Raw genomic sequence first — 12,500 nt, 5'->3', positions numbered from 1 at the left:
TTAAAATTATTCAATACAAATGTATCCTTCACATATAATAATATCAAAAACATGCTTATAAAAAATAGTCCCCCGAGAAAGATAGCAATATTGTGTACAAAGTTCCTTGTATGGATTGTGATTTATTTTACTTAGGTCAGACCAGTAAAGAATTGAACACCAGATTAAAACAACACAAATATTCAGTAAGAACAGGTCAGACTTATAATGCTCTATTTTTGCATTTAAGAGAAAAGTCCCACAGAATAAACTGGACACAAAGCCAAAATTTAATATTGTCACGCTGTAACGAAACTATTTCCAGGAACTTGTTAGAATCTGTTGTGATTCAATTGACCTGGGGAATATTTTTAATGTAAGTGAAGGATTATTTTCTTTTGACCCAGTAATAAAACATATGTTCCAGAAGGAACTGAAAGATAGAATAAAGAGGATTACCAATAAGTAGATTTCGATGTTAATCCGTTGACCGTTCTGTAACCTCCCAACCTTTTTGTGTTCCTTTAGGACTTATACCCACCAAATATATAGGCCCTTGTCTTTGTATATCTTTAGTTGCTGTGACCATGTCTTGGTAATAAGACGAAAGTACTTAGCATCTCATTGTTTCACTTTTCCTTCGTGGCTGTAACTTTGCAAAATATATATATGTTCGTCAGTACTATTCCTGTAGTATATATATTTGTGACTTCTAGCACTCTGTATCAGTCCTTCGTCAATGGCTTGAAACCAGTCAGGACCTACACCCTGTCTCTTATTTTTTTCTGTGTTAATGTGTGATAAATGAATCGTACAAAAGTGATTATAATGTGATAAATGAATATATATATATAAAGTGATTATAATAATATATATATATATATATATATATATATATATATATATATATATATATATAAATGATAATATTGGAAAACTCCTGACCAGCCAGTGCACTTGAAATAAATTCTATGCACACACACACATACACACACACACACACACACATATATATACATATATATATATATATATATATATATATATATATATATATATATATATATATATATATATATATATATAGTCTTTGTAATTGGGCTACTTGGAAATCTTAGCTTAATGATAAGTATGTTATTGTAATCCTTTTACAATAAGATCACTTTTGAGAGAGATGCCTACTCTGCCTGTGGACCTTAATTCCTCTGTCGTTTACTTGTTCACTTGTTCGCAGTGTGGTCTGCGATACGTGGATCTAGTTCCCGCTGGCTCAGACAAAGAATTTTGGAACACAGAGGTCTTTCTATTAGAACTAGGTTTCCCCTTTCCAAACCACCCTTTTCTGCCATTAGAGAACACAGTTTAGCACAGGACCATCCTTTCACTGACCTGGATTTTCGGGTACTGTCTTTTTGTTCAAATAGACTGGACCTTTTAATTTCAGAGTCCTTGACTATTAAAAAGATGAAGCCGGAATTGAACAACAACTCGTCTGGTATTCAACTAGCTATCGTGTACCAATTTCATAGTAGGTACTCAATTAGGTCGTTAAATGTTTTACTTTGTGAGTGGTAGTTTGTTTACATTTCACTTTAGTTTTATTTTCATATTTTTATGTTTGTGTTTTTAATTTTTCGTTATTTTACGTCTCACCCTTTTAGTTTGTATTTACTTGTTCATTTTATATATTTCGTTAGTATTTTTGCTGAAGATTTATTATGACAATTCATGTTATTGTAATTTTATTGATTCTCATCCTTGTCGGTTTTTTCAGCCTGATGATGAGGTTTTATACTCGAAAGCTTGTACAATAATGAATGTTCTTCCTGGTCTTGGCAATATTATTTATCATTAAGCTATATATATATATATATATATATATATATATATATATATATATATATATATATATATATATATATATATACATACACACACACAAACATTAACACAAACATTAAGCTACAAATGTCGTTTAGTAAGGGATTCAGAGCGGATGAAACGCGGTTTTTCGGCAATAACATTTTATCAAAGCATCGGATAAAGGTGAAAGTTGGCAAGTGTGTATTTTATAACCCTACCTAATTTTTGCAAGTATTATCTATTACATAAGTTCGATAGTTTTGATATTTATTGAGTAAAATGAAGTCGCCGATGCCAGAACCGAGAAAATCACAGACAAGGATCCTAAAACAATTCGTGACGTAAACATAATATGACGTCGTGAGGCTCCGCCCATCCTCCAGTAGGCGGGGAATGAAATGCTTACACAGTCTAGGCTTGAACATAATTCGATAATGGGCAGCAGGATATGGAATTGTCCCCGTGGTTGCAAGACTGCATTTGTGCTCTGGCTTGCCACTTTGTATACGAGCGAGAAGACCCGTGGCAAGATTTACTGTAGCGTGAATAGATAATTATTTCTATAGTGGGTAATAGTTATTTGGCCACCCCAAGAGTGTGGGCAGGAGCTGTTAGACAATTACGTCATTTTGGGGAGGAATACTGGAAGTCGGACAATATCTATGAGAGCGTGGAACGTGTCATCATTGACTTTGCTAGCGACGATGAGGACACGGATGATGACCTCTTCCTCGAGAGTGGCGATGAAGACATTTTGTAAATAAATTATGTATAGCGTTAGACGTTTTATTTATTCATCTAAAACATATTTATTAAAACAATGACTATAACAATATGTTCCTCATTCAAACTGATTTCAATATATTTTCCTTTCCATTCATATCAATATAAATCGTGTTACATTTGATTGATATTAGTAGGTAAATAATAGCTTGCCCTCAAAATCTTGACTGCTACCATTAGGTTTTATTTGCAGTGAGTATACGAGTGCTGTTTACGGTGCTGTATGATATAAATAAAAAAAAATAGCAATGGGTTACATTAACTGAAGTAAAACAATGCCGTTGACCTTTACACCTCTAACAATTGAAGGAAATGAGGTATCATTGCTTTTCATTTCAATTCTACTTCTAGTGACCATTCCTGACATGCTGCAAATGGAAGGCTATAAATGTCGAGACCTGAGGTAAAACAAAACGGATGGTCTTTTTGTACTCCCACCTTGAATAGATGTAGATCTAACATATGTGCTATAGACTGGTTCATTATGTGGATGAATTACATACATTGAATTATTTGTTAAGTAGAAACAATACGAATATCAAGAAAATGGAAGAATTCCAAGCTAACAACTTAGTCCCAACAACTGGTGTGGAAGTGGCGATGAAACCTCCACATAATAATAATAATAACAATAATAATAATAATAATAATAATAATAATAATAATAATAATAATAATAATAATAATAAAAGTATTGAGAATGATAATGCAATTAAGGGGACGATGACAAATCCAGCTTGCCATCATTGATATCGATGAAGCATAGTTTGGGTACTACTATCCAAGGCCAAGAGAGACAAGGTCTTCCCAATTGGGTGGAGTTGCTTCCCACCTGGGGTAACTACGTAGGCAATGACGCACCTTAGAGGTACCTGCTCGTTACGGCAAGTCACCTGCTGACGCAATAAGGAGGTAAACAAAGCTCCGCCTGCATGGGCGATATGGGGGGAAGTGAGCAGACCTCTTTATCTTGGCCTCACTAATATCAATTAGTGAATATGTCATCAGTAAGTGGGCAGAGCCACCAGTGAAGAGATGTTTTCCCCATATGAAAACTTCTCTTCACTGTGGGTAGAGCCTCCTGACGTCATAGGTTAACGTCACTATTGTGTTCAAAACCCTTACCTGCGATTTTGATGGCTCTGGCATAGAAAACATACTTTTACTCTGATAAGTACCAGAGCTATTGAACCTACGTACTAGATGATACTTGCAAAAATTAGGTATGGTTGTAAAATATACACTTGCCAACTTTCACCTTTATCAGATGCTTTGATAAAAAGGTGTTGCCGAAAAACCCTGTTTCATCGGCTCTGAATTCCCCATTAGTATCCAATGTTCACTACTTCAAGAGTGTGAACAAAGGGGAATTATAAGTGATCAATAATTTGTTACAAAAGTAACTTGGAGACCCAACGGTACTCGTCAACGACTTCCAGTCGACGATCTCTCTTGACAGCCAGATGGTCTAGAACATCGACTGGAAGTCGTTGGTGGGTGCTGTTGGGTGTTCGAGTCACTTATAGTCTTTCAAGCACTCTAAGATCGCTAGGGTGGGGAGGGTAAGGAGTTCGTGCGTTGTCAAACATCTCGTTGTTATGATTAGAAGTTTTGCCTTGTTAGAATCTGCTCAAATGAAATTAAAAAAACTGTTATTCATTTAAAGGTAAAAACGAAAACATATTTGATTTCATATATTTTTCGTACAAACCTCATTTATTTTCACGAAAACAAAGAGATAAGGCATAATCTTTGGCCGCCGCCACCATACCTCAATTTCGCTGACACGCGTCCAGCGAGGGCATTTAAAAGTCCAACTCGATCAAAAATAAGAACGGTGGTCACCTCAGCCCTGAGGTAACCAGTGAGTGTCACCGGACAGTAAGGATAGCCCGAGGGATAGCCAAAGCGGAACAAATCTCTCCACCTCCACTCTCAGAAACAACAAGGGGGCTGTGTAATTCATGGTAAATTATTTTTCTCTCCTAAATGATGAACAATTGATTAACCTGCAGAGGCACTGAAAAATCTAATCACGTAAACAATAAATAACTGCCAAAATAGAATGTGGATAATAATCAAATGGCTTGAAAAGCTCTTCCTGCTGAAGCACCTTCACAAATTTTAAGTGTTCATGTATTACACTCATTATGATATCATATAAGAACTATGATTATTATTTCATAAAGCACGCAGAGAAGGAAAATTCATTACGAACAACCAAAATTTACTCTCCGCTGTTTCTTCAGAAAACGAAGTATAATATATGACAGATCTCAGGAAAAGCCATAAACAAGGGATCAACTCCGAGGGTGAGATTAAAAGGTAACAGATAATGACAAGACTGAATTCTTTCCCTGTCCCCACCCACCCTAGCCATCTTACACTGTTGGAAAGACTACAGGTACCAAATCATTATCACTTATAATTCCCCCTCAGCGATATTCCCAAAGTAGTGCGTACTGTATATTAAACAACGTTTGAAGCTTAATGTTTGTGTATAAAATGTCACGGTGATAAGATAAAAATTATTATATATATATATATATATATATATATATATATATATATATATATATATATATATATATATATATAAATTTCTGACTCACATCAGGATCAGAACTCAGGTCTTTCAATTGAAAGGTAAGGCGCTGCTCACTAAGCCATACAAGTCTAAAAGAAATTGGAACCTGAGAGCAACTGCACCCCAGGTTCCAACTTCTTTTAGACTTGTATGGGCTAGTGGGCAGCACCCTTGCCTTTCAATTGAAAGACCTGGGTTCGACCTGATGTGAGTCAGAAATTTATTTCTGTTCCACACGTGATTATATTGTTACAGATATAATAGACATTGTATTACTCAATGCAAGTTAATTTTATACCCTTAGGTTCAATAGACTATAACAATAATAAAGAAATATCAAAAGGTAAGTGTATGATAATACGATAGTACAAAAGTTAAATATTATTATTTAAAAATTATCAACAGCAAACAAGAAAAAGTACAGTTTGACAACTACGTATCAGAAAAGTAAATTATCATGAATTTGAAACCTTAGAACAAAATACAATTTGTTATTCAACCTTTACAATACAAAACTTATACTTAATGTGATTTGATTAACATGTCAAAGAAGGTAAACTGCTTCCCTGCCGGATACCAGGTTCTGGTGAGCTGAGAGGAGACTGACGATAGAAGTGAAACAGTAGGCTACTATTTCAAGGAGTTTAAAGAAGAAATATCCAAGGCTAAAAGCAAGGAGTTTGGAGATCAAGAGTAAAAGCAAGGAGTTTAAAGACAGGAACAACCACTACTTCCGAAGAGTAAAAGCAAGGAGTTTAAAGACAGGAACAACCACTACTTCCGAAGAGTAAAAGCAAAAGGACAAGGAACAACCACTACTTGAAGGACAATAGAAAATATACGGAAGAGAAACAATCATACAAAAATAAATAAACTTGACTATAAATACAATAAAGGTGGAATCATAATATATATATATATATATATATATATATATATATATATATATATATATATATATATATATATATATATATATATATTACAATGTGTGTGTATTTATATATATATATATATATATATATATATATATATATATATATAATAAGGTTGCAAACTTAGTACTCAGCAGTCTTGGTGGACTTGGCGTGATTTTAATTGAAGTACAGAACCTGAAATCAACAGGAGTCGAAATCAACTTATACACTTTGCAGAAACATTTATATAATTCCTATTGTGGTTCAGTTATTCTCAAGGAAAGTGAAATCGAGATTAATGGTCTGTTTGTGGAGATGCTCATGTGTCACGTTATTGACAAACTGTCATTTTCTCTCTCTCTTTCTTATTTATATATATATATATATATATATATATATATATATATATATATATATATATATATATATATATAGTTCAATTAGATTTTCATATTGCTCAAGTTCATAGTACTGTAGCTTCGTCTCAGAGCACTCTTTCTCTCAGAGTAAATCCCAAAACAAGCAGGGTTTCAGCATTTGCTCAGACTATTGTTAGGGGAAAATAATGAAAAATAAAGGAGGATAAAAAGGCCTAAACAGCCTCTATGACAGACAGACAGCCCTCTTGCCCGACGCTGTTGAAGTACTCGTATCAGCCGCAGTGGGATAATTAGTCAGGGCAGTGACTCCTTCCTTCTTTGATTCCTTCCTCGCTTGGCCTCAGACGTTTGTTTACTCTTATTCTGGTGGTAGAAGAAGTGGCTCCTACTCGTGTCTCTTTGTCACATGGTGGTAGGGCCATCACGATTCACGGGGCAGCTCCTTTATATGAGTTAAGTGTTGCTTGAGAACCACACATCAGAGGGAGAGACAGTTCAAAATTGTGCCGCTCTTGTTTGCACAGGGAAATAAAGAATCCCACACGGCATAACACTCAGCGTTCATGATTCCGAACATCCTCAAAACAAGAAATGGCGAACTCTATGCCCGTTTTGTTGTCCGAAATGGCCATTTGAAATTCAGACCCACTTGCCGTCTCGAAATGATTCATTGTTACGATCGGTGTGAATTTTGCACAAACAAATCTAAGGTCAATGAGAAGCGAAGTCCATGGGAAGGAGGACAAATCCGATGAAAAATATAATGGCCAGAAAAAGGAGGGGGGGGAGGGGAAGGCATTGGCACAATAAAATAAAATTCTCACTTTGGAATGAAATGGAATGGAATATTAAATTTAGGCCAAAGGCCAAGCATTGAGACCTATGAGGTCATTCAGCGCTGAAAAGCAAATTGAGAGTAAAAAGGCTTGAAAGGTGTAACAGGAGGAAAGCCTCGCAGTTGCACAATGAAACAATTGTTATGAGATGATGGAAAGTAAGATGGAAGATACAGAATATGAACGGAGGTACAGTAAGAGGATGAGAGGGGTTGCATGCAGCTCAGGGTCGAAGGGGCACTGCAAAGAACCTTAGTAATGCCTACAGTGCACCGCATAAGGTGCACTGACAGCACTACCCTGCTACGGACACAATTCTTACTTTCACCCTGCAGTTACTAGTTGGTTTTTGTTGAACCTCCCAGGCGTAGCATGAAGCGGAACCTTCAGAGAAAGAAACCTGGCTGTTGTTAAGGAGAAGAGATGGACGGGAGAGGGACTGAAAAAGACACCCATTATGATTTAGTCATAAGGGAAGAAAGAGAAAAGTGCCAAACTAATTTCGTTTTCACGGTTTGCATTCTCATGCTCTTCACGGCGAAGTTTGCAGTATCAACAAATAGTTGAAACTCCTGCTGACCAAGATCTTTGATGACACCTTGCATAAACACTTTTTAAACGATTGAAATCTTAATTTCAGTTTATGAGTGTACAAAATACCAACATGTAAATGAATGAGAAACACCACTTAGTAATTCATCTTTATCCCATTTGCCACGGAACAAGGTGACTGATAGAAGTTAGGTGACTGAAAGTTTTTATAGTTTATTAAAAACCAATTAGCGGTTCATTTACGCATATCTAAATAACAGCAGATGTTGTTTGCCAGCATAGTCTTGTAGGAATCATCAAAGCAATCCTGGTGGATACATTCCCACCAAATGCTGTCCAAGAGCCTACTTTTGAATTCCACAACCGTCAGTCAAAAAAGTTAAGTATACCAGAGTGCTAGCCGAAAACTCTACCGACTCGTCCAACGAAGAACTACACAACCGTCAGTAGATATCAGACCACTGAGCTGATTAACAGCTCTCCTAGGGCTGGCCCGAAGGATTAGACTTATTTTACGTGGCTAAGAACCAATTGGTTAGGCTACCTAGCATCGGTACCTGCATTTTATTGTGGAATCCCAACCACATTACAGCGAGAAATGAATTTCTATCACCAGAAATAAATTCTTCTAATTCTTCACTGGCCGGCCGGAGACTCGAACTCGGGTCTAGCAGAGTGCTAGCCGAAAACTCTACCGACACGTCCAACGAAGAACTACACAACCGTCAGTAGATATTAGGCAATAGCACAGGGACCTTTGTTGAATCACCCACCGGTCAAATTGCATTAAGAACAACAAAGATATGCATATGTATGTGTATGTATATATATATATATATATATATATATATATATATATATATATATATATATATATATATATATGTATATATATATATATATATACATTGTGTATGTGTGTGTGTTTGTCTAAATATGTTCTTACTAGGGTAAAGCATTCTTTAAACGGTTGAAACAGTCGCGTTTACACGCTAGCGTACGTGTAAAGGTGCCTGTGAAAGTACACATGAAGAAAACAACAGCTAGACACATACACACATGACAATAACTTCCAAGAACAAAGGAAAAGTTTTTTCAAAGTTTTTTCCTAAAACGTAATATGCAATGCTGTGTGCTTCCACTTACGGCCATCTTAGATGTGATATTAAAGTCTTATTTGTTCATTAAAGTGTGAGTTAAATTAATGCATAAATAAGATTGTATATATATTATATATACATATCTATAACATATATATATATATATATTATACTGTATATATATATATATATATATATATATATATATATATATATATATATATATATATATATATATATATGGAGTTGTAATGACCTTTTAACTTTTCGATTTCTTCACCCTTTTTTTTTGGACAGGCTTCTCACTGCAAAACCAGAGATCCAAATGGAAAAACATGAAGAAATTCTGAAGCCAGTTTCAGGATTCGAACCCGCATCCGAATTATCAGACGAGGTCACGTTACCGACCTGACCACAAGAAGATACATTTATTAGAAGGTACATTTATCAGAGCTGGAACAGACGCTTCCTCACCATCTTAGCCAAGAGTGTAGTAGTTTTTATTGTTTTTTTCAGGCTGAAATATATATTTATGAACCCACTGGTCACTTATTACCAGATATGTGACAAACGTACTCAAAAAGTATGGAGAAATCGATTAGTTAAGAGGGCAATGTGGTTATTACAGTTACATACGTTTCTGGTCAAAAAGTGACCTGTAAATTTATGTATATATATATATATATATATATATATACATATATATATTATATATATATATATATATATATATATATATACATATATATTTAATATATGTATATATATATATATATATATATATATATATATGTGTGTGTGTGTGTGTGTGTGTGTGTGTGTGCATGTGTGTGTGTGTGGTTGCCAGTGAGGGAATTGCCAAAAGTGCACAATGAAATATCCCCTGATGTCAGGGTTTTGCGCATCCTCACGCCATAACGAGCAGCAAGTTCAAAGTCAAAAAGTTAACACTTCAAGCACGTTCTCTGCTGCTTGTAATAACGTAACTTGAATGACTTCGTAATGTCATTACCATAATTAAATTCTAATTTTAATGACAGTAGACAGACACAAGAGCAAGATGAATGAGAACAATAAGAGGATAAGGACAAGAGCAAAATGAATGACAAGAATTATATTACTAATGATCAGATCAAAACAAACGAATGATTATCACAGTTTCACTCAAAATTTCATTTACATCATCACCAATCACCCAAGATGCGGAAAAAATTTACATGCAGCAAAACTGTTTTCAAAGATATTGTTATCCGTCCCGCCTATTTAAAAAAAAAATATTGAATGGTTTTTTAACTGATATTTTAAGACTAAGACATCCTTATTGCTAAACGTGTCAATATGTAAAACGGGAACTCATGTATCCATATTTCAAATTTTATTTTATTTTCAAGAACCCTTAATTAAAAATCAGAAGTATTTTCATGTCCAAAGACACTACCGGAATTGATGCGATCTTCAACGGTATATTTATTTTACTTGTCCCAAATGTAATTTGGGAACCTATGTGGGTAATTCCAGTCGGCTGTTGAAGGTCCGAATCGAGTGCCAGTCGCCGGACACAATCAGTTTTACCCAGGAAGGAATTCTCTGCATTACGCAGCCACACAGCAAAATGTAAACACAATATTCTACACAGTGATTTCAAAATCTTGTCTCAAGCAGTAGATAGCCGGTCATACCCATTGTCGAGTCCCTCTACATTAAACAACTATCACCAACCCTGAGCAACCATTCAACTGCTCCATTAGGCATTGCCTGATAGACCATTCGCCCATTCTACAGTACACTTCTCGCCTCTCTGTGTTCGCTTTTCCTCGGTGTGAAAAAATAATAATTTGTTCAGTGTTTTACACAGCTTCTGTGCCGATGTGTTCTCGTCTCGGTATTTTTGCTTTTTACTTTTTGTAAATACATACAGAAATTTCTTCCATGTTGGGACTAATGTCAAATACTTTTTAATCCTGTCTTATGAATGGTGTAACTTTCTCAGAAGACCAGTCGTGGTTTTTTCTTGTTACTTTTCAGTTCTTTCCTGAAGGCTTGTGCCAATATCCTCAGTAGTTTTGCTCTTTAATGTTATTCTGATGCTTCAGTTCTTGCCATTTGCTTTCATGTGAAATTATAAGCTCACTGATGTACTCATTTCTTTTCAAAGAAAATAAATCTGAGTCTTATTCCTCGTGTGTGGATTTTCGTTTTCTCTGGTTTTAGTCCTTAAGGTGGGAATTGATTTCCGGAACGTTGGTAATCGAAATACATTTATAACTAGAAATGCTGAAGTTTCTGCTGGCTGTACTATTCTTATATATATATATATATATATATATATATATATATATATATATATATATATATATATATATATATATATATATATATATATATATATATATATATATATATATATATACATATACATATATAGATATATATATAGAGAGAGAGAGAGAATTTTGAATTAATGAAGAGATATAATTTATATCTGTAGTTTTGTTCTTGCATAGTTCGTGTGAAAATCCGCTCTACAGTCGCAGAACTTCCGAGAGAGCTCTACTGAAGCATGATTATCAGATTCCGTATTACCAGAAGTGGCAATTGGGTTCTGCAGAGCTCGGTCAGTGCAATTTGTTTATAGACCGATTATAATGCACCATTTACATATTCTTTTATGAATACCTGGAATTGCTTAGTACAGCAATATATTATGTAATTACAGCATTTATCTCTACTTTCGCAAACTTAGGGGGTCCCCGTTCAGTAAGTGCATTAGTGACAGTAAGGAAAAATAGAGCCATAAAAATGCCAAGATATTTTTCCAGATGCTGTTACACACCCACATTTAAGAATTGTTCGGGTTCCATCGAGCACGAAAACATCCTCCTGCGGGAGGAGCGAAAGTGATCTGTTCAATTCAGCAAGATAAGTTTACAAAGTGTATGACTTGTGAGGTTTCTTCCTCCGTCTTACAAGTGTTAGGTCTCGGGAAGCATGCCTACATCGATCTTCTTATGAACACATGAAGAGCAGAATGAAAATATGCTGTTTAGAGTCAAAGGCCTTGCATCCATCTGCAGCACTTCATGAAACTGATTCACCCGGTATCGGTGACCACAGTGTTTCTTCCTCACTGTGGAGACGGCGTCGCTTCCCTCCCTCTCGCTCTGCTGCTCGAAAGTTGTTTAGTGTAACTCCTTCTGCTCTCCATCCAGCTGCCACGTCCACGTCCTGCAGTTTGCTCTTTCTCCCCAACATATGTTGCGATGAGACCACAGTGAACACAAGGGCCAGTTGTTCTCGTGTTTTCCCCTATCTTCTATCCACATTCGTTGACGCTCTGTTCTCAGGCTTTCATTTGTTTCACCGTCACGTTTGTTCCTGCACATAATTCCGTTTTTTCATAATGACACTTAAGGTCGAAAGACATGTGCACGAGAGTGTACGTATACACAATTACATTAAAGTAGCGTGAAAATAGGTTAAAGTATAAATCACAACGGGAAATA

The 12,500-nt window shown here is 35.5% G+C and overlaps 1 protein-coding gene across 7 annotated transcripts in view; it reads right to left on the bottom strand.

Annotated features, from left to right (window-relative positions):
* LOC136839110 (beta-1,3-galactosyltransferase 1-like) overlaps positions 1 to 12,500 on the bottom strand; it is a 132,328-nt gene that overhangs the window by 95,696 nt on the left and 24,132 nt on the right. The gene's annotated exons all lie outside the window — the stretch shown is intronic.

The sequence above is a fragment of the Macrobrachium rosenbergii genome, chromosome 6 (assembly GCF_040412425.1).
Source record: "Macrobrachium rosenbergii isolate ZJJX-2024 chromosome 6, ASM4041242v1, whole genome shotgun sequence".
Taxonomy (NCBI): Eukaryota; Metazoa; Arthropoda; class Malacostraca; order Decapoda; family Palaemonidae; genus Macrobrachium; species Macrobrachium rosenbergii.
Note: the sequence above shows the minus strand (reverse complement) of the source record. Positions and strands in the feature narration are given on the sequence as shown.